This window comes from Ambystoma mexicanum, chromosome 5q, assembly GCF_040938575.1.
Source record: "Ambystoma mexicanum isolate Mex_15411 chromosome 5q, UKY_AmexF1_1, whole genome shotgun sequence".
Taxonomy (NCBI): Eukaryota; Metazoa; Chordata; class Amphibia; order Caudata; family Ambystomatidae; genus Ambystoma; species Ambystoma mexicanum.
Genome location: NC_090933.1, coordinates 800,520,022 through 800,545,166, shown reverse-complemented (window position 1 = coordinate 800,545,166; position 25,145 = coordinate 800,520,022).

The window sequence follows — 25,145 nt, the reverse complement described above, 5'->3', positions numbered from 1 at the left end:
AGCTGCAACTGGGCCACTCTCACCGACCTCAGTCCCTGGCCCAGCCACTCTCCACTTGCACTGCCTCCCTGGCAACCCCTGCACTGCGGTACTGTCTCTCTATCCCTACAGCCCACCCTTCCCAGCACTTGTCTGCACTTACCTTTGCAGTTGCCACCAGCCGACCTATGTATTTTTTTTTGGGCTACTTCCCCTGTACTGCACTCCCCCCCCCCTTCCCCTTGCACTTTTCCCTTCCCCTTACCCCTGCACTTGCACAATCTCAATGACACCTGGCCTAGTAGTACCGTTGTCTGTCTTCCCTTGTTCCCCCCTCCCTGCCTCATCGCACCTTGAAATACTTGTGTATAGGCCATATCATGTCATATGTCATATGTGTGCCTTTTGGTCACACAGGATAGCTTGTGTTTAAGTAGCTAGGGATGCAGACGATGTGGCACTTCCATGGCAACTGTCTCAGGGTGGTAGGGTTGTGACAGTTGACTGTCTCTTTGTCATCATCGATTGTCACCTGGTATGTGCCAGGCCTGAGTGCACTCCGCAGGGGTGGGAGTTTAGGTGAAAAATGTGGCCACAAGCTGGGTCCGGGCTTCCTCGCCACGTGCCCTGTCCCCTCCCATGGGCAGCGCCTGTGCCCGTGGTTGGGGATGTGGGGGCACCACCATGTCCACCGGGACGCCCTGCCGTGTTGCAACATTGTGCAGGACACATGCTGCCACAAAGATCCTGCACACTACTGGTGGTGCATAGAGTAGTTACCCACCAGAGCGGTCAAGGGAGCGGAAACGTGACTTGAGCACTCCGAATGTGCGGTCCACTATGCCCCTGGTTGCAATATGGGCGGCGTTGTATCTTACCTGGGGTGGTGTGGTGGGGTTCCGGATTGGCGTCATCATGTGGTTGCTCAGAGGGTAGGCACTGTCCCCTGGGAAGGTGATAATAGTTGAGATTATTAGGGTTTGGATATTTGTCTGTGTGTGACTTGCATGCATGTGCAAGGGCATTTGTACTGACCTAGGAGCCATGTGTCGCCATGCTGCCCAGCTTCTAGGGCCCGGCTCAGGGCGGACATTCTGTATATGAAACTGTCATGGGTGGAGCCAGGGTAGTTTGAATAGACAGAGGTGATGATTCCCTTTGCATCGCATACCACCTGTACACTGATGGAATGCCAGTGCTTGCGGTTTCGGTAGATGTGCTCAGTGGCCCTAGGTGGACGTAGGGCCACATGGGTGCAATCTATGGCACCGAGCACTTTGGGGAAGTGTGCCACCCTGAAAAAATCCAGGACAATGGCCTGCCTTTCTGCGGGTTTTCTGGGCATGTATATGTGCCTGCGGACTGTGGGGCGTGCTGTCATGATTGCCAGTACCTGGTGTAGGAAGCGTGACTGCGTGGCCTGTGAGACCCGCCCCACTATGGCAGTGGTCCGCTGAAATGACCCAGTGGCCAAAAAATGCAGGACATTGAGCAGCTTCTCCAAGGTGCTCAATGCTTGGGAGCAAAGGGTGGGGGATGTAAGGTCATCTTCCCACTCCTGACCAGGTCTAGGATGATATGGGGTGGAAACCTATACCTGCCATAGACCTGGTCGTCAGGCATCCCAAAAAGGCTTGTCCGTGGTGTGAAAATGCATGCCCTGGATATTCTCCTCCTCCTGCGGTGTCCCACGATCAGTGCTGCGACAAATGGGGCATTCATCGTAGCTGTATATACGCGTTTGTTGTTTGCGTGCACTTTTATGCTGTGCGCGGGGACGCTTCCGCCTGCCTTCGTGTGGCGGACGCATTGACACCTGTGCGCGTCTTTTGCCGTGCGCGGGTTTCCCATATTCGGATCCATGAATACGGGTTGTTCGCGTGCGTGTGGGCATTCCGTGTAGTTCCCTGCAGTACTTCCCCAGTTACGCCTTCTTTTTCACGCGTTGTTCCCCATTCCGCGTGTTACGCCCACTGTTCCGCCCACTTTGGTTGTGTGCGCCGCGCTATGTGCGCTTTTGCTGTGCGTGTAGCGCACGCCATGTATGCCTGCGTGCGCCATGGCTGGATTGGGCGCACGGACAGCGGGAAACACGTGCAGCGTCTTCCTTGAATCGCACGCGTGCGCGCGCGCTGCGTTTCTCACGCTTGCGCTCCCTTGCGCCTGCTTGCGCTAGGATTTTCGGCGCACGTTTGTTCCATGAATCGGCCCCTGTGTGTCTTCTTAGGGTGTTTGTGTGAATGAGGTAGTTAACCCCCCTGATCTTTTCAAGCACCACAAAGGTTGCAGTCCACTTTTCATGTAGGGCACTGGGTTTGACAGGTTGCATAATCCAGGAAATCTGTCCTGGAGTATAACCTGTTACTCTGGCCTTCCGGCCATGCCAGTGGCTCATGAGCTCCTGGCTGTCCTTTACATTTTGACTGCTCTGTTCTCTGTACTTGAATGCCCAAAAAGAAGGCAGGGTAGCCCCCTAACTCACAGACTCATGGGGCTATTATAAAAAATAGTAAAACACACAGGCAATGTCACATGAGATCAATTAACTAATGCTATTTAATCTAATTCACACAATTAGAGCAACAAACAACTTCATACATTTCGCTGGCTTGGACTCAACAGAAATTAGAAAAAAAGAAATTGAAAATTGCATTATTCACATAAATATTCTTTTATGAGGAGACATCACACTCAGATATATTAAAAACACGTAACGTGGCGGTGTAGTATCCATTGACACTGCAGATCACCATAGCAATGAACGCCAATTGTGACGTTGAGACGCTGTTATGTTTTTATGCATATGTCCAGTGTAGAGAGGCTTCATCAGGTGATTCCGAAAGATAATGTGTTAGGCACAGTACAGAGGCCGAGGCCACTGATTGGCAGGAATTTTGAGGCTCTGGGGTAAGAAACAGAGCCCTCTTAATTCATGAGAGGTAGCTGGAAGTTGAGGTTAGCACACAGAAAAATATATCTAAATTGATGATATGTATTGTTACAGTATGGCCGCATGATTCCGTTAGCACAAATGAATGGAGGGCTCTATGAATTTGATAACTTTGGCATATTCCATACCCATGATACTTAGCATATTCAGTGATGAATCTTAGATATTTTACTACATGCCATTTTCTATTTTAATTTGATGCTTTGCATTACTTTCAAGGTACATAGTCCGGCGGTTGAGGAGAGGTTTACATATTCAGAGATAAATACACACTGAACTTGACATGTTGTATATATTTGTTCCAGGTTACATTTCAATGGTTGAAAACGTGCATATGGTGATTAGGACCTCTTGAAAATGAATTGGAGGTATGTTCTCCATCTCTTTATGCAGTTGTGGGCTTGTGCATTAATATTGTTTGTTTCTTAAAAAGATAGCATTATGGTTTTTCAGTTCGCATTGAATTCTCCGGGCCCTGATGACTGTCTCGGGCATCAACTTTGTCACTCCCTCTCTGACCTGGATTTGCCATATGGTCTCAGTCCTCTCTTCTCTTCTTCACCGAATAATGGTGGAACCAAAACGGAGGTATTCTTGGCACACTTCCCATCATCTAGGTGCATCATTAATGTCTACCAGAATGCAACTGTCATGACCCAGGGCTCTCAGCCCAACCTCGTCCTTCTTGATAGGGACCTTCTGTCTATCACTTACTTCCTCCCTTCTGCTGTCACTCCTCCTTCTTCCAACCCAGTGGCACCTTCACAACCACTGTCGGGGGTACCACGTCCATCTACCCCTCCTCAGAAGACCTTCAAAAGTGGTAACCAGCTTCACTTAGCTATCCTCAATTCTTGCTCTGCTGTTAAACACTCCTCTGACATCTGTCACCTCCTTGAAGACATTGACCTTGAAGTCCTTGCTCTCACTGAGACGTGGGTCACTGCCAGCTCTCTCACTGTTTTTGGCACACTCCTCCCAGTGGGCTTCAAGATCCTCTCCAAGCCCAGGCCAAACAGGTCTGGAGGAGGAGTGGCCCCTATCTTACCTGAATGGGTTCCGGCTACTACAATACCCACTGAATCCTACTCTTCCTTCAAATGCCTTGACTGCAGGCGTGGCTCTCTCCTAACCTCTTGCTGACTCTTGCCACCATCTACAGGACCCCTAGTCCTGTCCCCCTCTTCCTTCTGGTGTGGTTTGACCTCTCCTCTTCTCTCCTGACCTCCACTTCCAAGCTTCCCCTCCTCAGAGACATCAATATTCACCTTGACTCTCCTGATGCGGCCACTGGACTCTTCCGCAGCCTCTGTGATTCTCTTTCTCGTACCATTGTTCCCTCTGGCCCGACTCACTCAGCCGAACACACCTTGGATGCTCTCCTTCCAGCAGACATCCCCATCTCCAACCCTCTCATTACACCTCTTTCCTGGTCTGACTATGCTCACCTCTCCTCTTACCTTGATCTCTTTGGTCCCGCGGCTAAGCCTCTGCCTGCACTGACAGTCACTTTCTCTGTCATTCGACTGATGAAACCACTGTCAGTTGTTAGTTTTGATGCCACTTTCAATTCCCCCCCACTCGAGCCACTGGCTCTCACACTCACACAGCTCTTGCTAACCTTCACCTCTCCATCTCTAACACCCTGAACATACTTCCCCTGTCATGAGAATCCACATGAAGCCTGCCTCCAAGTGCAACAACTGGTATGACTCTGAAATAGCCACTTTGAAACGCAAGTACAGAGTTGCTGAATGGAAGTAGCTGGGTTCTGTGGTGGAAACGCAAGTTGTGTTCCACCCCTCCTCTAACCCATACATATGATTGAATATGTGGTGTGGCATGAATGGAAGTGTTAAAGCCTTACCCAAGGTTTTTACACCTTCCATTCCTGTTACTTCACAATTCAAAATGAGCTTCTCTGTTTTATGGTTGAGCAGTATTTAGAATTGAAATCACACATTTATCAATTTACTGTACATTTTAAATTAAGATACACTTCTGGGAGGGAAAATGAAAAAGAGTATAGCTTCTAAAATAAGGTAAATAATCAGCTACTGGTAATTAGTGTTCCACGTTCGAGCCGAGAAACTTATAGGAAGACAACATAGTGAAGACCCACACGGAAAACAACAGATATGTCTCTAGAGGAGCGCACCAAATGATTGGTCATAAAAAATGTCATTATACCCCCATAAAATGGCCGGTGATCCAAAGATTAACTCCATAATACGGTTTTAAACATAGGTTAACCATATCACTATTTCAGGGGGTCACATTCATGATAGAGGGCGTGCAGACCTTGTGCTCCGACTCCTTAAATGAAGGAAAGTAAAGATGCCTTATCTACCCAAAACTATATGGCCAAAACTAGAGGGCCACTTTTGGAGAACTGTTTTCGGACTTCCAAACCCAACCCCAGTCTCTTTGATCAGACGTGAACTAAGTCTACTCTCTCTACTGGTCACCGTGGAGTGTAACACACTAATGTTTTACAGGAAATGTGTTATTCCTAACTGCACCTTCCTGTCATGATGCCTACCCCCGGGCATCAGGACCAAGCCCATCAGCTCCGGGAGCAGACATCCAGATACTTATTAAAACCCCAACAGCCCCGGCTGGGGTCTGTTTGGGTTCAGTTCTGGCGCCTTAGGCACATAGACTTTACTTACCTGATGCAGACCATGCTGCAAGTGAGTCCAAGCCAACGTGAGGCCTGGATGGAACTATTTTTCTACAGGGACTATTTTTTACTCGGGCGTGGTTCTTGGGAAATTCTTACAAGGAGCTACTTTGGAGGCTATTTAAACCACGCCCGAACAACAGCACATGTTTTGCGTTATTCTGCATCCGGCAGCGTAACGCTCACCGTGCCTGCAGTCTGCATCCAGTCTTCTGCCAAGCCCGCCTCGAATCTGGAGCTCCTAAAACCAAGAGGAAAGAAAAGGACAAGATTAGAAAACAAACTATTTCGCATTCCTCACCTGATTTCGGATCCATCTCGCCTCTGGACCTGGAAAGAACATCATTTCTGTACGCGTCGCATCTCCAGCTGCAGCGCTGCGCCATACTCACCAGTCCTCGCAGCAACTTTCGATTCGGTGCTGCCTCCATCATTTCTTCGCCGAACTCCGGCACCTGAGGGACAAAAGAAAACAACAAGGTGAGCCGAGAAAACCAACAAATAAAACACTTATCATCATAGACTTACCTGATTCCCACCGGAGGCATTATTCTATAACTCTCCACATCTTCATGTGCCGCACCTGCAAAGGGAGAGAAAACAACAAGTTAAACACTGGCAACATTTACCAGACGATGTCAGGTAATACAGACTCTTACCTGAGTGCCACGAACTGCCGCGAGAGATATCTTCTCACGATCTTGGTTGCAAGACAAGGAAGGAAGGGGGGACAAGAGTGAATCATCGGACATATTGAACTGTATGAACTTGATACTTACCGAACTTTGCCAGGAAACCTCAGAGTCAATACTCTCTGGAACTCTCCCACGCCTTCAAACCAGTGAAGTAACTGGCATCAACACGCCCCTGCAATCCACACAGGATGGAGAGCTCATCATTTAAATACATAAGGTGAGGTTCCTAAAAGGGGATATCGGAGGTGACAAGAAGGGAGAAGGAGAACAGTGGGAGGGAGCTATCACTCATATCCACGGGTGGATAAATCCCTTTCTCCTCTTGCAGGAGAATACTTCTACGGATCAAGCAGACGAGATTAGGCGGGCCAGTCCAGGCAGTGATCTCAGCACTATGCATCACTTTGGTGGAGACCGCAGCTGTCCGGGTCCGATCGACGCCTCTGAGGGAACCAGGTGAGCGTAACAGAACGCAAAGCCTATCTACAAATCCCCACCCGGGCGTCATGGAAACCTCAGAAACCAACCAACTAGCCCAATTGTTAGGGGAATTTAGGGCAGAAGTGCACTCTGCGCGCCAAGAAACTAATGCCCTCAGGAGAGAAATGATTGTGTCAAAAGAGCGCACTGATGATCTTGCTAGACAATTGCTGCAAAACCAAGCTGGGAAAACGCCATTACCTGGACTCGGGGGGGGGGGGGGAATCCAACTCCTGTTTCATTGAGCAATCCTGTGCAAGTGGTTCTACCAGGGAGCATTCCTTTAGCTCCACCTGAACATTTTGCTGGGGACCCGAAAAAGTTCGCTGTGTTTATGAACCAATGCCGATTGCACTTTTTATGCAGACCTGGAGCTTTTCCGAACGATAAAGCCAAAGTAGCCTTTGTACTATCATACCTTAGTGGCAGCGCAGCGGATTGGTCAATTCCATTAGTCAACCAGGATGACCCTCTTCTTCGGGATTTCCAAGGATTTCAATTGAGCATGGAGAGACTATTTGCCAGACATTCACAGGGACAGGCCCTAGATAACATACTCTTATCCTTACGACGAGGTAACCAGGATCTACTAACCTATATCGCAACCTTCAATAGGTTGGTGGTGGAAACCGGATGGCCAGAGGTAAAACGAATTACATTATTTCATCGTGGACTTCGGGGTGAACTCAAAGATGTTTTGGCCCAATTTGTGAACCCACCTCAGGATTGTGCAGAATATATAGACTTAGTGGTCCAGTTAGAGCACCGACTTCAGAATAGAAAGGCTGTTTGAGCTAAGTTCGAGAATCGGGTATTGGTTAAAAACAATTTTACCCTCAAAGGAACAGATGCACCAGAACCAATGCAGATCGGGGGGGTCAAGGGACCCTTAACTCAAAAGGAAAGAGAAAGGAGACAGCAGATGCAATTATGTCTGTGCTGTGGAGCCTCAGGACATTTTCTACGGGATTGCCCTATAAAACCATCCAAAAGAGTAGTCGGAGTTGCTGATAAAAATCAAACAGAGCCTGAGTCGGGAAACGACCACGCCCGACAAGCGTAGAGGTCCGCTTACCGAGCTTGAAGAAGGATACTCAGAGCTTGCACTTCATCATACCAATGGTCCTTGTGTATCCAAGGCAGCCATCACACATGCGCGCAGTAAGGGCATACATTGATAGCAGGGCCATAGGAAACTATGTGGACCACGAATTGGCTACCAGGATGAATCTATCTCTCTGCAAAAAGACCACTTCGGATGTCATCACCACAGTCGATGGAACTGAAATTGCCTCTGGGCTTGTAACTCATTCCACCGCAGAGATGACATTATTGGGTCAAGATGGGCATCGAGAGACTATTGCGTTTGATTTGATCAAAGCCCCGCAGTTCCAAATAATACTGGGGATACCTTGGTTGGAAACACATAATCCTTGTATTGATTGGCGAGAGAAGAGAATAACCTTCCCGGATTGTGCACATACTTACCCGGAAAAACCCTTGAACCAAGGCCTGACCACAGTTGCTACACCAGTCGTGCAGTTACCTCAGGAATATCAAGTATTCTAGGATGTTTTCCAAAAAGAACAGACCAACACCTTGCCACCTCACAGATCATACGATTGTCAAATCGATCTCATACCCGGTGCCCAACCTCCATGTAGTAGGATCTACACCCTTACGGAACCTGAAAACCTTCACCTGCGACCTGACCAATACCTTGCTAATGGCTTCATTCGTCCATCCAAGTCCCCTGCATCTTTAGCTTTGTTCTTCGTGCCTAAAAAGGAAGGTAACCTCAGAACGTGTATAGACTACCGCACATTAAATCAGATCACGGTTAAAAACCGATACCCATTGCCTCTGATCCCCGAATTACTAGACCAAGTAAAGGACGCTTGCATCTATACTAAATTAGATCTCCGAGGGGCATATCATCTGGTACGTGTAAAGAAAGGAGACGAATGGAAGACTGCCTTTCGCACTAAGTACGGGTTATTCGAATATAACCAGGTGATGCCCTTCGGGTTGTGCAATGCACCAGCAGCCTTCCTGTATTTTATGAACGATGTCCTTCGTAAACTCATTGATGTCTGTGTTTTCGTATACATAGACGATATTCTAGTGTACTCCTCCTCAGAATCAGACCATGTGCAGCACGTTCGTGCAGTCCTCGAGAAACTACGCCAGCACAAGTTATATGCAAAATTGGGAAAATGCTTTTTTCATGCCACGGAGATTGAATTCCTTGGATTTATCCTGACTCCAAAAGGAGTCCGAATGGACTCTCGAAAGGTGGACGGAATTCTCAAGTGGCCATCACCCAGTTCAGTTAAAGGGGTACAAAGCATGCTCGGATTTGCTAATTTCTACCGCAGATTTATTTCGGATTTCTCACATTTTGAACACCCTATCACAGCACTTTTGCAAAAAAACAAACGCTTCTTGTGGACCGAAGAAGCTGAAAAGGCCTTCCAAGAGCTGAAAGCGAAATTCACGTCTGCACCTGTCTTAAAGCATCCACGCCCTGAACTTCCATACATAGTTGAAAGTGATGCATCCAGTTTAGCCATGGGAGCTGTCCTGTCCCAGAAGGATCCTGAAACCGGTCAACTTCACCCAGTAGCATTTTGGTCCAGAAAGTTCTTGGCACCCGAATTAAACTATGCGGTTACCGATAAAGGGTTATTAGGCATCAAATCCGCCTTCAAGGCTTGGCGGCATTATCTTCTCGGTGCCAGGCATACCATTACTGTAATCACCGATCACAGAAACCTGCAGTATATAAAAACAGCCAAGGCCCAATCGTCGCGCCAACTTCGATGGGCATTGTTCTTTGCCGAGTTCGATTTCGTGATCACTTATCGACCAGGCTGTAAAAATGGCAAGGCAGATGCCTTATCCCGAATAGGGATGGGAGAAGCATATGCAAACCCGGCACCGGAGCCTATAATTTCAGAACAAAGAATTCTTGGCATAACTACTCTACAGACACTAGAGGATATTCAGGTAAAGAACCAACAAGTCTTCGATCCAACAGCCCTGCAGGACTGGGTAAAGAAAGGCCCGGACTACTCAGTCATCAATGACCTACCTTATTTATCAAGGGCGACTATTTCTACCACACAAGGAACTACAAGAACTAGTCATCTCCAATTACCATGACACCCTGATGGAAGGGCACCCAGGTATCACAAAAACTGAAGCTAAAATTAAGAGACAATTCTGGTGGCCTACCTGGCGAAAAGACATAAAGTCATTTGTGATGTCTTGTGGCATTTGCACCCAAAACAAAAGTCAGAAGAAAAAGCCAGCTGGCCTTTTACAACCTTTGGATATTCCAGCTACACCATGGCACACCTTATCTTTAGACTTTATCACAGATCTACCTGCATGTAATGGATTTAACACCATTCTAGTTATTGTGGATCTGTTTTCCAAAATGGCCCACTTTATTCCTTTAAAGGGATTACCTTCTACTTCAGTTCTGGCCAAGGAGTTCCTCGAAACCATTGTTCGAATACACGGATCTCCTTCCGTATTGGTCTCTGACCGAGGTAGTCAATTAATTTCACATTTTTGGAAGAAATGTTGTCAATTGGTGTGAATCGACGTGAGGTTATCAACAAGTCACCATCCCCAGACTGATGGTCAGATGGAGAGGACCAACCAGACCATTGAACAGTACCTACGTTGCATGCTACACCAGACCTGAAAAGTAATTGGAAAGATATTTTAGGGATTTCCGAGTATGCATACAATAACTCTGTACATTCAGGAACAGGACAAAGTCCCTTTTATACCATGTATGGACATCACCCTTGAACCTCAGAACTAGATTCGCCTCAGCATTTAGAAATGCTGCAGTTAGTCATTTACACTCAACTATTACACAAGCCTTTAAATAGGCAACAGTACATTTGAAACAAGCAAAAGTGAAATATAAGAACAATGCTGATCAACATAGAAGTGAAACTCCACAATACCAGATTGGGGATCAAGTTTGGCTGGCTACAAAACACATACCTCTGAAGGGAACTCAGACTTTCAACCCTAGATATTTGGGACCTTACACCATTAAGGCCATTATCAACCCGGTGGCCGGTCAAATTGGAATTACCCTCTAATATGCGAATTCATCCTGTCTTTCATGTTTCACTTTTAAAACCAGTTCAACCAGGAACAAGATTAACCAAACCACCCAACCCCATCTTGATAGATGGAGAACCTGAATTCGAGGTAAAAAATATCCTGGACTCCAAGATGGTTAAATCAAAACTTTTTTATTTAATCGATTGGAAGGGCTACGGACCACAAGAAAGGCCATGGGAGCCTAGTGACCACATTCATGCACCTCGGTTAGTGAAGAAATTCCATCGAGACTTCCCAGACAAACCAGGGCCAAGGGTAAGAACAACTTTAGGAGGGGCATTGGGGGGGAGAGCTGTCATGATGCCTACCCCCGGGCATCAGGTCCAAGCCCATCAGCACCGGGAGCAGGCATCCAGATACTTATTAAAACCCCAACAGCCCCGGCTGGGGGCTGTTTGGGTTCAGTCCTGGCACCTTAGGCACCAGGCTCATTATGGAAATCAGTCCTGGCACCATAGGCGCCAGGCTCATAGACTTTACTTACCTGATGCAGACCATGCTGCTAGTGAGTCCAAGCCAACGTGAGGCCTGGATGGAACTATTTTTCTACAGGGACTATTTTTTACTCGGGCGTGGTTCTTGGGAACTTCTTACCTGGAACTACTTTGGAGGCTATTTAAACCACGCCCGAACAACAGCACATGCTTCGCGTTATTCTGCATCCAGCAGCATAACTCTCACCGTGCCTGCAGTCTGCATCCAGTCTTCTGCCACGCCCGCCTGGAATCTGGAGCTCCTAAAACCAAGAGGAAAGAAAAGGACAAGATTAGAAAACGAACTATTTCGAATTCCTCACCTGATTTTTGATTCATCTCGCCTCCGGACCTGGAAAGAACATCATTTCTGTACGCGTCGCATCTCCAGCTGCAGCGCCGCGCCATACTCACCAGTCCTTGCAGCATCTTTCGATTCGGTGCTGCCTCCATCATTTCTTCGCTGAACTCCAGCACCTGAGGGACAAAAGAAAACAACAAGGTGAGCAGAGAAAACCAACAAATAAAACACTTATCATCATAGACTTACCTAATTACCACCGGAGGCATTATTCTATAACTCTCCACATCTTCATGTGCCACACCTGCAAAGGGAGAGAAAACAACACGTTAAACACCGGCAACATTTACCGGAAGGCGTTGGATAATACAGACTCTTACCTGAGCGCCACCAACTGCCACGAGGGGTATCTTCTCACGATCTTGGTTGCAAGACAAGGAAGGAAGGGGGGACAAGAGCGAATCAGACAAATTGAACTCTATGAACTTGATACTTACCGAACTTTGCCAGGAAACCTCAGTCTCAATACTCTCCAGAACTCTCCCACACCTTCAAACTAGTGAAGTAACTGGCATCAACGCGCCCCTGCAATCCAAGCCGGATGGAGAGCTCATCATTTAAATTCATAAGGTGAGGTTCCTAAAAGAGGATATCTGAGGTGACAAGAAGGGAGAACAAGAACAGTGGGAGGGAGCTATCACTCATATCCACGGGTGGCTAAATCCCTTTCTCCACTTGCAGGAGAATACTTCTACTGATCAAGCAGACAAGATTAGGCGGACCAGTCCAGACAGTCATCTCGGCACTACGCATCACGTTGGTGGAGACCGCAGATGTCTGGGTCCGATCGACGCCTCTGTGGGAACCAGGTGAGCATAACACTTCCTCCATGGTTTAGTTAACAAAGAAATATGCAAATCGAACTGCAAAATGCTAAAATCACGGAGAGACGATAACTTAGCGCTGCTAAAAAACATAGAGTGCTCAGAAGATGACCTAATGTGCAATCCCACTAGGGTAACCAAAACAATAAAAGAGATGGATTGGATTTGTACCTTAACTGCAACCAGCACCAGCAAACTGACAGCCCACCTCTCTTCAATATGGAACAAACTGAACTTGCTACAGAACTACCTCAAAAGGTTTCCTAGCCGAACAGCAAGAAACCTCCTAATGAGAGCTAGACCGAACCTTTTGGATACAAACGAATACATCAAATCAGAGGATGTTCATTGACCAACAACTGCAGATTTTGCAGCATGGAAAAGGAGACTATCTGCCATCTCCTATTGTCTGGTCCCGGTACATTGGCCATCAGGCTCCCTTACATGAAACATTTTCATAGACACTCGTCTAATACAGAGGAAGAAACCTGGTGGGCAAGAATGATCAGTGGGGACAGAACCTCTTGGCAAATAGCAATCTTTAAAATCGTCCAACAATTGATAGTAAAGCTGGAATCCATGCTTGACATGACTTCTTGATAGGCTACCTTCTACCTTTTCTAATTCTTTCCAATTTCTCAGCGATACGTCTTAAATTTGAGAATTTTTTTTATGAAACACTGATTGAAGATGTTGTAAAAAAAATCAATTGTGATTAAACACAACAATTAAAAAAAAAGATTTACTTGAAGTGCAAAGAAATGGGGAAGCCACATGTGTTTTGACAATTGTATTAACAGTGTCCAACCTATTTCAACCATCAAAGTACTTGGGCCCCAAGGCCCTTATTCATGGAACTATTTGCGTGTAAAACGGGGATTTGCATGCAATTCTGCCTGCAAATCCCTGTTTGATGAATGGCGATTTGCGGTTAGAATGGCACACAAATCCCAGTTTTAGACGCAAATAATTCCATGAATCAGGGCCCTAGTGTTTTAGGCAGTACAAATTAAAATGGAATGGAATCCTCTCCTGAGTTTGCAAAACACCACGTAGACCAAATAGCCCTTCAGTTACTCGGGTGTCCATCCTACCTCTGGGACTACTCAGGAAATATGCACACTACTAGCAGGAATCTTGGAAATCTGCAGGCAAAGACTTAAACAACAAGGCAACTGTAGGCTGTTCCCTAGCAGGCCACCATTAGAGATGTATCATTGAACAGCAAATTGTAGCTAAAGTAGCTAAAAGGCACCTTTGAAAAGTGTGGCGAGGGGGCAGAAATTGCCCTTTGCATGATGTGATATAAACCCTTGTACTGGGCCTGGACAGAAGATTCTTTTGTTAAAAATCCTTACACCTCCATGGTTGCCGGATACTTCAGTAGCACAGGAATAGATATACCTTCACAAATATGCTGCAGATCTCTCTGGATTTCCAATTTAAGTCAGACTGAGGACGTATACATGTTGTCCAGTGGCAGCACTAAGCTAATGGTCCACTAAATGTCAAGGGATTTTGTATTGTATGTGTCATGATGTTCAGGCTATGTGAGTTTGACTTTCCTGAATATAGTTGACCAACTTGGGAATCTGGGATGGATGACCTACATTAGTCTGATGAGGGTAGATGGGAGGTGCCCCTCTGAGAAAGTGCACCTGGGCAGCGAGAATATGAGAGCGTGGGCCCCTAATAATGGGTAGTTTGAGAAACAAAGGACCCATCCATGTGTCTAATTTCCCAATGTAAGTGAATACAAAAGGAACTGACAAAGATGGACATGAATGGCAAGAGGCGCATTGGCAAGAGTATCTCGCCTGGGATGACGAGCTGGTATAGCCGGTCAGATAGCACAGTGAGCAGAGCGGTCACTTTGACATCTGTGCAGAGCTTGCCGACACAGGGATGAAACCCAGCAGGGCCAAACTCAGCCTTTCATCCTTCCGAGGTCGATAAATGAGCACCACACACCATGGGTAATAATAAGCAGCGCTCAGATTCCTGAGGCATAGTGCTATATTATTATTATGATATATAATCTCAAATCATGAAAAGCCAGGCCTGTGTTAACCATCGCTCCCTCCAACATGAATCCCATCCTATTTATTAGAAGCGGTCCTTTCCCAGACTCAGCAGAACTGGGGGGTGCACGCAAAACTCAGCAGACAGAAAAAGATCAAATGGTAAGCAAAAACTGCATGGAAATATAATGTAACCATATACTTCCTAATATGAGAACACTGCGGCAGCTGGTCATGCGGTCTGAGGAAATGCCACCATAAAAGGCTTAGTGACTACTTGCCCCCCTTTCTAAGGAAAGAAGCGCCCTCACCGTAATCACAAATACAAGTTAAAAAAGAAAAGGCCTTGGAAGTGCAGGGGCAGATGATTTTACAACGCATCCATCAAGCTTCGCACTCGGAATGATCTTGTCAATATATTGATTTTGAAGCAGCCTTGCCTCATGCTTATTCCTCGCTGTCTTCATCAATCTTTTTCAGCATTTCCAATCACTTATTCCTCGTGTTGGTTTGCTTTAGGAGGTCTGTGTTAAGCACACAGGGAGCAATTTGCTTGCTTCACAGCTTAGGCAGCAATTGGACCATTGTACAGTTTTGCTTTTAGGACAAATGTGTCTGTACGCATTTGTCCAAAATATACCTTTTTATAACATATTAGAATGTTATCATGTATTTGTACAACCGTTTGTTTAATGTGTTGAGGATTGTGTGGGTCCCAATTGCCACTAAGCAATGGAATGTTAGTGAGATCATACCTTCTAATAAATGATCAAACATCTAGCACTTGCCTTTGCCGTTCCTGGCAGGTTAGAGTTAACTTAACATTGCCGGGAGAGTCCTATCATTGTGCCAGCCCTAGTCTCCTTGACTGATAGCTCTGTTCCTTTTGAGGACAATAGCAGGGCATGCTTATAGGTTTCTGTTATGCTTTGTATGGAAGTGCCTACACCATGACAGACCAGAGTATGCTACTCAGGCATCTGGGATGAGTTACAGGCATGTGGGCATTATCTTTGTAGTAGCTCTTCCATACTTATCAAGGGATACTCAGCAATTGATCTGGCGCTCACATGTTCTGTCTGTCACCCCTGTTGCTTAGCAAGTATTTGAGGTCCCATAGGAAGTTAATTGTAAGAAATGGCCCAATGTTTTATCAGTATGCGAATGACGAACAGATGCGTATAATATATAAGCCACACTTGATGTCATCTGTGATGTCATTGGTGATGTTTTCTCTGAGGTCATCAGTGGTGTTGTGGGCAGCACAAAGGCGGGATCAGAGTTATGGTGGCATGTCTTCCAACACTTTCGAAATTTGAAAGGTTTTGTTGCATTAAGCCACAACCATAATGTCACTTCAACTAAAGTATTTTCATAGAATTGTAAGGAATTTTCTTGTGTTGAATTGTTTTTAACATACCTCTCTGTTAACTAAAGTTTGAATTTTAAGGTTGTATTGTAGTATGATTTATCTGACACCACCTGTAGTGCTAAAGTATTTTCTTTTCATATGATCACAGGTATCAGATTCAATGGTATCAGTATGCAATTTTCCCAATTATGGGGCCATGGCCACTTTGCAATAATGTGGACGGGAATGTGTGTGAAATTGTGGGTTTTAGCTTACATTTTGGAATGTTTTTTTTTTGTGAAACACCCCCACCACCACTTTCCTGAAAGATTTTAACATGAACATTGAGTGCAAAAATGTGCTACATGAATTTATCATGGGAATTGTCAATGAATTCTCATCGGAATGTAAAAAATGGTGGATGCCCGTGTGCACAAGCACACACTTCAAAAAGCAAATCATAATCATGCAAGAACATCAACATTTTTGTGAAAAAACAAAAACACATAAAATAAACACACATAAAATAAATACTATCTCTAGCCCGCCACAAATTGTCAAATGTCGCAATTGCTGCTGTTTTAGCATCCCCACATCAACCCTGAAGGCAAACATCCACTTCACCCCCTCCTGATATGATTTCCAGAACATTGTAATTTCTCATTGTCAAGAGAATATTCACAAGAACACCTCAGATTCATAAAAAAAAAGATGTTTTTTCATTCTGAAAACCATCACTTGCTGCAATCCACCATGGAAGATATATACAATATTTTGATACTGGGGCATCCTGTGCCCCAGCACATAGTTAAAATCTAATGGATGTAATTGACTCCTTCGAGCAAAAGACACATCTGCCCTGCATTCTGCCAAATTGTTTCAAATTTGAAGCAAATCCATCAAGCGGTTTAGGATGGACACATGATGTCATAATAATCACAGAAAACAAATAGTATGGCACTTTAAATGAAAGTGATGTTGCAAACTTCTTTCATGCTCTGTCAGAATCTTCCATTATTATCACATAAATATCTTTAAGTATTGGCCAAACCAACCATATTTTGTTAAAACAACCTTGCTGCATATCACTCTAAATCTCACTAATAGGCTTATGCTGAATAATGAGGAAGTATATCCTGTGATCTTCTATTTTTCATGCAGGAGCCAGCATGTATAGCTTTCAGTTTGATTGCTTTAGAGGTGCTGTGAAGAGGAGAAAGTTTGTAATGTGTCCAACAATGTAATAATATAAATATTGAACTGTTCCAAGAAACTCACCTGATGAGTGGCTGGGGGTTACTACTTCACTGAATAAGGACTGGGTAGGTAATTCGCTACTCAACCCATTCAACATTAGCTGTAAGGGTTTGATTATCCTGCTTTCAAATTCTATAGTATTGTATTTGCGTGATAAATACTTTGATAAGGAAAGTGTGGTTGCAATGGCCAAATCAATATTGAAGAGATTGAAGGTCATGAGGATAATGTTTTGTAGAATTCCCAATTTTGCCTACCTCTAATATTAAGCTCGAAAGTGGGGTAAAACAATGACTGTGAATGTAGTATGACACGCCCTAAAAGTTGAACAATTTCACGATGACCACATCGAGAAGATACAAGAAAATTACAGGATGGTTTTAAGATGCAGAACGCAAATGCTATACCAAATCATAGCAATAGGTTTCATAGTCAAACAACATTCCACCAACATGGAGGCCCACATTCTCACATCTGTGAGACAAATATGAGACAAAGGTTAATTTTCTCATTAAAAAATATTTTAAAAAATATGCTACAGTGATGCAGTGATGAAACTCTTACATTCATCATGTGAGATCTCATGGAACAAATGGGAAGATGAGCTTGGGGTTCCCAGTGGAATGAAAAGTAGGACTGGTGTTAGCAGAAGCATAATGAATCACTGAAAAAACCTGAACAGTCTATCAAAGCCAAAACTACACGTATTGGAATATGTTGAACACCATTCTGGATGTATGCACTAGATTTAATACACTGGGATACATTCTGGAAGTGTTAAAACAGAAGGGAATGCTGCCCCAACTGATGTCAGTCTTCTCTTAGCGCAGTCTTTCTGGGCTCAGGTGAAAGAGAGGATTAGGTTAGCCCTACCTTGTGAGGTTAAAGCAGATGGATCCCTTGTAGAGCTAGCGGTCTAGTCTTACTAAACTCATCTTACAAATGCCACTGGTCCACAACCCCTCTGCAATGTTAAATCCATGACGTATGCCAACAGAGGGATCCATCATCTTGGGCACCCTCTCAAGGTGGGCCTTAATGTGATCACTGGATGGTCGATCGTGTGAATCGTCATAATCTCGAGACAGTATGATTGCGTTTACCTGATATATATTATAGGGCGGCAGTCGCTGCCCAACAGGTAAGGTGAGTCGGAGACACATAGGAACCCCTCGAAATTCTATTGTTAATAACTTTTAATTAGAGTTACGAATTTGGCTGAAATTTTGAAAGTGATTAAAAGTCTGCGCCTACTGCCCATTAATTTTCCCATAGACAAAAAAGGTACATTTTAGCCAAAGCGCACAGCCTAAACCGCCGGATGGATTTGGACCAGGTCCGAAACAACTTGGGCACGAAGCGTTGACTTGCAATCCATGCACGGTTTGAAATTATTCTGTGCTGTAGTTGTTTTGAAATTGTACGGAGAAGGGGATTACCGCCTTCACCAAAAATTATAGTTATATCTCCCATGGTGCATTGCAGGATCATGGTTTTCAGAAATAAAACAATCGCCATCTTGTTTTTCTCTCAATACAATCGATATTTGTGGCTATAGCCGAGGCTATGGGAAAATGAAATGAAACACAGTAAAAAGCTATTTGCAGGTCAAAAACATACAAATGCCTTCAGGGTAGAAGTGTGGCGATGGCTAGAAAGCACTGAGTGAAATTTAGGAGTTGGAGGGGTGCAGGGACCAAGTTTGCAACACAAAGCTTTCCATAGCCTCGGCTATAGTCTCCACCTGAAAGCAAACTGCTTCACAGATGTAGCGTGGGATGAAAGGAAGAGTGCAGGGGAGGTGAGGTGGCCTTCTATGGAGTTGGGGAAGATGGCACAGATGAGGAGGGCACTTGGTGATGGCCTGGAAAGCTTTTTATTCAGCTGTTTTGCCGATATTCACAACTAAATCCAAGTTTACAAAGGACTACAGATACCCGCAGTTATTTCTGTAACTATAGTGACATTGGGGGTGAAAAACATGAACAGTGACTCAATTGCTATGCAGGTCTCCCATTCATGGGGTAACCAGGACAGACCCTGATTAGCTTAAAAGGGAGGAAGGGGCCATCCTCCTCAGGCCATGTTGCCTGATAAATGAGCCAAACTTACAAGACCACTTAAAGGAATGGCCTGGCCCTTTTCTTGCTTCGAAGCTAAGCAGGGTCAGCCCAGTTACTCCATGGATGGGTGACCGAATGGGCATCTGACTTATTTACTTTTTTCAAACCGTGCTACTGTCAGTCCTTGAAGGTTTTGCACAATTTTTTGCCTTTTGCCAAATTGCATTCTGGTATTTGTAGTCTTGTCCGGCAGGGTAGTTATGGGGAACACACCCGGCAACACGAGCACTCCCCAATCTTCTTCTACACCTAAGAACATTAAGGCCAACCAGGGTGTTAGTCTTAGCAGTGCCCGGTGTTGACTCGAGTTATGGTTGCTTAGCATATTTTGATGTATTGTGGGTCTTCATATGTATTGTTTGTACAAACACAAGTGTGTAGTAAGTCATGAATTGTTAGCTAATTATTCCCTGCTTAACATTACTCAAAAATCTGATAAAGTAGCATTCATTATTTTACTATCCAAAATGACCAGATAAAAATATTGTACTTCTATGGTGCATGCTGCATCCATTGCCTAAGTGTATGTTCGATTAGGTTCCTGTATTAACAACAACACTCCAATATAATGTTTTGTTCAGATGAGTACATTCTTTAGTACATTAAGTTGTTCATGATAGGTCCCCTGATCACCCCTGACATCTTGTTATCAACATTATGAACACAACCCTTTGTAGGGACTTTTCATCAAAATGAATTTCTTATGGGATGTCATCAGTGATGTCATACATGATTTTTGTGGTGTCATTGTTGATGTCCTGTGTGTTAAGTCTTGATAGTGCACGGTGGTGGCGTGAGTTATTGTTGCTTAGCTTACCATAACTGGCGATTTTCTGGGGGTTTTCGGTTTTACTTATAACCATAATGTCCCTTTAACAAAGTTTTTTTTCACTGAATTTAATAGGTTTTTATTAGTGCAACTTAACCATATTATCCCTTTAACAAACGTGTTTTCTTTGAATGTCATAGGTTTGTATGAGTGAAAATGTTTCATTATATTACATCGCTGTATATAAGTTAATAATTCCTCTTTTAACATATATGAAAGAACTGTAAAGCTCCTTTAACAAACATATTTTTCCAGATAATACTGAAGTGTGTCGTTATCAGCAGTGCATGCTGGGGATGCAAGCCATGGGTGAATTACCTAGGGCATGACGCTCAATCATGACCCCAGCCCAACAAAACCACTCCCATTAGCCACTGCACTTACCCTGCACCCTAGTTCAGTGTCCACTATACCCTTATAATGGGTCCAATGGGCAGTGCTCATGGCTTGCAGCCATGGTCAGTCTCAACAACCCATGGGGTATGGGCTTTAGCCATGCGGCTTTCCCCAATAGGCAAATCAGAGTAGACGTTTGTCCTTGCAGAGGGCCAGATCCACTGCCCAGGCAGCAAAGTTATACCACTATTTTTGTACTTACATTTTGGCAATTTGAAAAAAGTAACACAAAGGACATATTTGCAAAGGCCTACTTTCAGGTCCTTGCTGATGCCCCTCGAGCAGGTTTGCTTCAATCCTGTTCAGCACTTCGGGCTGCAGCGGCAAGCAGAATTATTTTTCTCACGCAAACCTAGGGCTTCGGCCATGCCGTATTCACCAAAAAGTAAATCAGAGTAGGCATTTGTCCTTGCAGAAAGCCAGGTCCACTGTTAATGCACCAAAGTGATATCACTATTTTTTGTACTTACATTTTGACACTTTGGAAAAATAAAACACAAGACAGATTGGCAAAAGCGTGCTTTCAGGTCCTTGCTGATGCTCTTCAAACAGGTTTGTTTTGTAATACAGTCCAGCACTTCAGGCTGTAGCTGCAAGCAGAATATTTTTTCCATTCAAACCCAGGGTTTTGGCCATGCTACACGCCCCAATAAGCTGATCAGAGTACACATTTGTCCTTGCTCAGGGCCAGGCCCATTGCCCATGCACCAAAGTTATATCACCCTTTTGTGTACTTACATTTTGACACTTTAGAAAAAATAAAACGCTGTACAGATTTGCAAAACCATGCTTTGAGGCCCTTGTTGATGCTCCTCGCAAATGTTTGCTACAATCCTGTCCAGCACTTCGGGCTGTGGCCATGAGCAGATTTTTTTTTCTCTTATTTAAACCTATCTAGATTTTGAAAAATGTTACCACATAGCTGGTCCCTGGTGGCCATGTCCACTTTAGCACCATTGCCGGTCCCTCGTGGTCATGTCCAGTACCCTGATTGTCAGTGTCATGCCATGATCTGCATAATCTGGCCACTGCCCATGGCCACAGGCTACTCCTCAGACACCAAAGGTATATCACCATATTTTGCACCTACTTTATGACACTTTTCAAAAAATAAAACACAGACACATTTGCAAAACCATGCTTTCAGGTTCTTGCCAATGCTCCTGCATGAGTTTGCTGCAAATCCATTGATGTTGTATTTTTTGAAAAAGTGTCAAAATGTATGTACAAGAAATAGTCATATAACTTAGCCCCCCTTCACAAAATCTATTCAGACTTTCCCCCAAATGTTCAAGGTTGGGTCTTTAATCTTTCTGAAAACGTGTGTGCATTTTCGTCAAACAGCAACAACGTTATAAGGCATCTAAACATATTGACACTCCCCTGTAGTTCTGCCCCCTCTTGAGAAAATACCAACAAACCTTGCAAAAACATTCAAATCTGGGTCTAAAATCTTTTTACAAACCTTTGTGCAGATTCGTCAAATGGCACCACATTCATAAGCCTGTCAAATTTTTGGGGACCCCCCCTCTAATTTTGCCCCTTCTTGGCTAAACAGCACCAGACTTTGCAGAACCATTCAGGGTCAAGTCTAAAATCATATTACAACATTTCATGCAGTATCATTGAGAAGACAAAAACACCCAATTGTGGCTTTTATGGCCATATACCATCCCATCCTCATCACCCCCCCACCTACCGAGAGACTGTTTTATTAGTTTGATATGTGCAATGTTGTGTTTTTTAATATGTTTTTACTGCGATGTCCGTGGACCAAATGGCACAGTTCACCAATTCAACATTGTGGCTGTTTCAAAGGTTTTGATGCACCTCACGTTTTTAAATGACTACTAATCAGCGGGCACAAATGATGTCTGCGAAACGACACACTGCTCTCTGATTGGACCAGAGGAATCTGCGGACTCTGAATCAGGAAATGAGTCAGCAGACCGGACCTAGCAATCACAAATTTGTTTTACCTACTTTTTGGCTCCTCAAATCATGTAGCAGTTTACCACTGACCCCTGGTTTAAAAAAATATATGAGCCTGATTCATAAAGGGTTTTTTAATGGCCTGTTATGTTTAGTGAATATTGAGACCTGACTATCAAAGCTGTTTCTAAGCATTAGAGTTTTCAAGTGTGCATTTTACCTTATCCATTTACTTAACAAAATGTAGTGTAGATATACAAATGAAATGAACCGTATTGTAGCTTGATGTAGATCCAAATTAATTATTCATGAGTAGCAATAGAGCACAGTAGGAAGCATTTTTGCAATTGATCATAATCTCAGTGCTCTCCAATTTCTTTTCATAACAGCCACACAGAATATTGATATTTTAGCCATACCCATTGCTAGAATGAATGCATATCGATGCCCTGCCTTCTGCTCATGCACGAAGGCCCGGTTAAAATGCCCTTGAACTGTTTCACACAGTGCTGGATCCCAATTAGCATTTCTAGCCTGGGAAGATAACTGTTTCCCACCTCTCCACCTGTGAAGCGGTACAATGATCCTTGCATGTGTTTAGTCATTACACATTCATTTTTGCAACATGGGAACCTTTGCGGTTTAATGTATTATGACTCCCGACAGATGGTGGATTCCAAGCTTTTCCAATGTGGCAACGCATGGGTTTTCTTTTTTTTAAACTTTTATATTCATACATGTTGGACCTATGTACACACACACACCTAAAAAATCCCCTTTTGAAATAATAATTTTTTAAAATATATTTCATTGATTATATCCAGCTAAAACACTAATTAATATCTTACTAACCAGATGGCTCAACCTCCATTTTCCGCCAACATTCCTAATTAAGCAATTTCATCGTTGTGCCAAAGAGCATTCCCACCTGAGGTTCAGCCTTTTTTTTTTTATAAAAAAAAACCCAACATCTTCTCTGTTTTCAGCAGCTAATACCTATTCCAAGGGAGCCTTTTTAAACCTCATCTCCTCAAAGCTGTGTTTCTAAAACGAATGACCCTTTGCGAACACGTAGCCCAATCAATTCAAATCAAAGGCAACAAAATAGCAATACAATTTCAAATACATCACCACATCAATTTCTAAAGCGAATGTGGCTCGTAATGTTGTTGCCACGTTGTCGGCTCGGGACATTTCATTTCGTTGCACCTTGTGGCATTAGCAGCGCGCGAGATAAGCAAGCGTGAGTGCAGGCCTTCAGAGGCAATACAATCCTGCAATGCAAATGGCCCTAATAGGGAAAAGGAGCCAGATACATATGCAACAGCCATGGAGATAAATGTATAACTGTCAGCTAAGAAAAATAGCCAGCCGTGTGCGTTTCAATCCAGTTCTTGGAACATCAATAATATTTCAGGTTAGCGGAAGTTCAGGATGAAATAGGTTTATGTCCAAATGAAATATTAATGAGCTTGTCTTCCTCTCTATGCTGGCCGACCTATCTGCTGCTCTGTGTGGCAGGACGCTCTTGCGGCTTTGCACGTGCACGGGCGGGATTTATGTCAGGGCCCGCGCATCCGGTGGATTCGCTGCTTATTAGCAACTTGCCATCTTCATGTGTCAGCATTACGCATATCAGAAAGATTGCGTAGGAAAGTAGGGCAATGACATGCACTCATTTTCCTGAGACAGACATTCTAACGGCTTAGCCTAAGGACTTCGACCAATGGGGCCTGAATTATCACAGCTAATTTCTCCTCTCGGTGCCAATACATATTCATGGGACGCACACAGGCATTTTCTCAAAGTGTGTGCTTTAGGGCACCATGCCCCAGTGTATCATGTGTGTTCTGTTAGATATATGCTGCACCGCACAGGATTCCGTCCTTAGATCCGTGTACCTGTGACTCCCCTCGTCTTCAGTGTCCTTGATCATTGCAGAAAGAAGGGACGAAACCGATGAGTGTGCAGATAACACCACCACGTGTGTCTCCGCTAGTCTTGGTCAGTACAGGTTAAAAGCACATGTACCTTACAGATCATTATCCAATGCCATGCCACCAGAAAATATGGGCCTCGTTACGACCTTGCTCGTATCTTGGCGGCAAATTTACAGCACTAAGTCCGGCAGCATTACCGCCAGGTTACCAGTGCTGGAGTGACAGTGTAAATTATCATTAATTGGGGGATTTGCCATCATTACCGGCACAAGCAATACCAATGCCGGTAACAACAGCATTTTAGCTGGAGGTAACTCAGGTGGCCCAACGGCAAACCTGTAGTCAGCCGGTCCGGTAAAGTGCTGATATATGTTGATACTGGCACTTTAATACCGGACCGGACGACTTAAAATGAGTCCCCATGGATTCATGTTAGAGACACTAGGGTACAGCAACTCAATGTGCAAACATTTCCAGCTGTGCAGGGTCTATTGTGTGGTGTGCAGAGGTTGGGGCCTGTGACTGTGTGGCTGCCCTCTCCCCAGCCTGATGTCTGGGGTGCCCCGACTCTGTACAAGGCAATCATGTCCAGGCTTTTGGAGGGTGTGTACAAAGACTTCTGTGATATCAGCCTTCACTCCGGTAGTGGAATTTACAGAGCTCCTAGGTCTCTCTGTGTCTCTGTTAGGCAGAATCATA